The following is a 3273-nucleotide window of genomic DNA, read 5'->3' on the forward strand; positions in this document are numbered from 1 at the left end:
TTATTCTAAAGTATTGTATTTTTTTCATGCTAATGTAAATGGGATTGTTTTCTTGACTTCCTTTCTGTATAGATTATAACTGATGTAAATAAATACAACTGATATTTTTTACTTTTTATTTATTTATTAATTTATTTTGAGACGGAGTCTCGTTCTGTCACCCAGGCTGGAGTGCAGTGCCACGATCTCGGCTCACTGCAACCTCCACCTCCTGAGTTCAAACAATTATCCTGCCTTAGCCTCCCAAGTTGCTGGGACTACAGGCGCATGCCACCATACCTGGCTAATTTTTGTATATTTTTAGTAGAGACAGGGTTTCATCATATTGGACAGGCTGATCTCAAACTCCCGACCTCAGGTGATCCACCTGCCTCCGTCTCCCAAAGCGCCTGGATTATAGGTGTGAGCCACATGCCCGTCCTACAACTGATATTTTTAGGTTGATTTTTGAATACTGAAACTTTATTGAATGTCTTCATTAGTTCTAACAGTTATTTTTTGGAGGATTTAAGGTTTTCTACATATGAAATTATGTCATCTGCAAACAGATAATTTAATTTCTTCCTTTCCAATTTAGATTATTGTTATTTCTTTTTCTTATCTGTTTGATCGTGCTAGTACTTCTTTACTATGCTGAGTAGAAGTGGTGAGAGTGGGCAGCCTTACGTTGGACCAGATCTTAGAGGAAATGATCGTAGTCTTTCCCCATTGAGTACAATGTTAGCTGTGGGCTTTTCATAACTGGCCTTCATTGTGCTGCAGACATTTACTTCTATACCTATTTGACTGAAAGTTTTTATCACGAATGGACGTTGAACTTTATCAAATGCTTTTTCTGCATATATTAAGACAATCATGTGGTTTTTATTATTCATTCTATTAACACGTTGTGCCACATTGATTGGTTTGTGTATGTTAAGCTACCCTTGCATCCCAGAGATAAATCTCACCTGGTGACGTCGTACAGCCTTTTTGATGTGTGACTGAATTCGGTTTGCTATTATTCTATTGAGGATTTTTACATCTATGTTCACCAGAGATATTGACCTGTAGTTCATTTTTTTTGTTTTTTTCCCCCCATGATATATTTGTCTGGCTCTAGTATTGACAGTGATGTTGGTCTCATATAATAAGTTGGAAGTATTACCTCTACTTCAATTTTTTTGGAAGAGTTTAAGAAGTATTGGTATTACTTATTCCTTGAATGTTTGGTAGAATTCAGTCATAAAGCCATCCGGTCCTGAGCTTTTCTCTTTTTCTCTTTTCTTTCTTTTTTTCTTTTTCTTTTTAGAGATGGAGTCTAACTCTATTGCCCAGGCTGAAGTGCAGTGGCATGATTATGGATTACTGCAGCCTCAAACTCCTGGGCTGAGGAGATCCTCCTGCCTTGGCTTCTCAAAGCGCTGGGATTACACGTGTGAGGCACTGCACCTGGCTTTCTAGGAGGTTTTTTATTGCAATTTTAATCTACTTATTTATTATTAGTCTATGTAAACTTCCTATTTCTTCTTGATTCAGTCTTAGTAGATTGTATGTTTTTAGAAATTTATCTATTTTTTCTAGGTTATCCAATTTGTAGGCATATAAGAATTCAAATAGTCTCTTATCCTGAAAAAGGAGATTGCCTCCTGTTTCATTTCTGATTTAATTTATTAGTGTCCCCCCTTTTTTATTTATTTGAGTCTTCTCTCTTTTTTCCCTTAAATCTAGGTAAGAGTTTTTCAATTTTGTGTATTTTTCAAAGAAATTTTTAAAAATTTTTTTCTATAGTTTTAAAATTCTCTATTAGATATATTATTGCTCTGTATCTTATTACTTTATTCCTATGCTATTACTTTAGGCTTAATATCTTTTTATAGCTCCTTAAGGTATAAAGTTAGGATGTTAACTTGAGATCTTCTTTTATAATGTTGACATTTATCATGATAAACTTCCTCTTAGTACTGTCTTTGCTGCATCCCATAAGTTTTAGTACGTTGTGTTTTCATTTCATCTCAATATATTTTTAAATTTTTCTTTTGCTTTTCTTTTTGACCCAGTGATTGTTCAAGAGTGTGTTATTTTGTTTCCATACATTTGTAAATTTTCTCATTTTCTTAACTATTATTGGTTTCTAGTTCTATTCCATTGTGACAGGAAAAGTTACTTCGTGTGATGTGGATCTTTCTAAATTTGTTAATATTTGTTTTGTGACCTAACATGTGATTCTATACTCGAGAATGTTCTGTGTGCACTTGAGAAAAATGTATAGTAGTCTGCTGTTAAAGAGAAAGTTCTACACATGTTTGTTAGGTCCATTTGATTTATAGCATTATTCAAGTCTACTGTTACTTTATTGATTTTCTATTTAGATGTTCTATTCATTATTGTAAGTGGGGTATTAAAGTCTCATGCAATCACTGTATTACTGTCAATGTCATCTTTCAGATCTGTCAATATTTATTTTGTATACTTAGATGCTCTAATGTTGGGTGCCTGTATGTTTATAATCATTGTATCTTAGTCTTGAATTGACCCTTTTATTATTATGCAATGATGATCTTTGTCTCTAGAGGCAGTTTTTGACTCAGGGTTTCCTTTATCTGATATAAACATAGCCACTCTTGCTTTCGTTTGGTTGCCACTGCATACAATATATTTTTTCATCCCTTCACTTTTAGCTTATGTGTCCTTGGCTCTAAAGTGTTTGGATGCAGTTGGATCTCGGTTTACTTATTTATCTATTCAGTACCTCTGTATCTTTTTATTGGAGAGTTCAGTCCATTTGCATTTTATGTAATTATTGATAGAGAAGGATTTACTATTGGCATTTTGTCAACTGCTTTGTGTTTATCTTGTGATTCCTATGCCCCTTTATTCTCCCTTGCTGTCTTATTTTGTGTTTAATTGTTTGTTTTGTTTGTCTGTTTGGATGAGTTTTGATTCCTTTCTTTTTTTCTTTTGTGTAATTTTGATAGGTGTTTTCTTTGTGGTTACTAAGGGGCTTACATAAAATTTCTTATAACAATCTGTTTTAAACTGACTGTTTTACACAACTTTATCCACATACAAGAACTCTGCATGTTTACCTCTCTTCCTCCCACATTATGTGCTTTAGATGTCTAAATTTACATTATTGATCTTATGTATCCATTAACATAATCTAAATTATAGTTTTAAAAATAATATTGTCTTTTCCCTTTTATAGTAGAATTAAAAGGCATTTATCCACCACCTTTATATTAATGGAGTATTTTTTGTCTATATATTTGCCTTTACAGGCAATTTCCTACT

This window comes from Pan paniscus, chromosome 5 (assembly GCF_029289425.2).
Source record: "Pan paniscus chromosome 5, NHGRI_mPanPan1-v2.0_pri, whole genome shotgun sequence".
In the NCBI taxonomy this organism is placed as follows: Eukaryota; Metazoa; Chordata; class Mammalia; order Primates; family Hominidae; genus Pan; species Pan paniscus.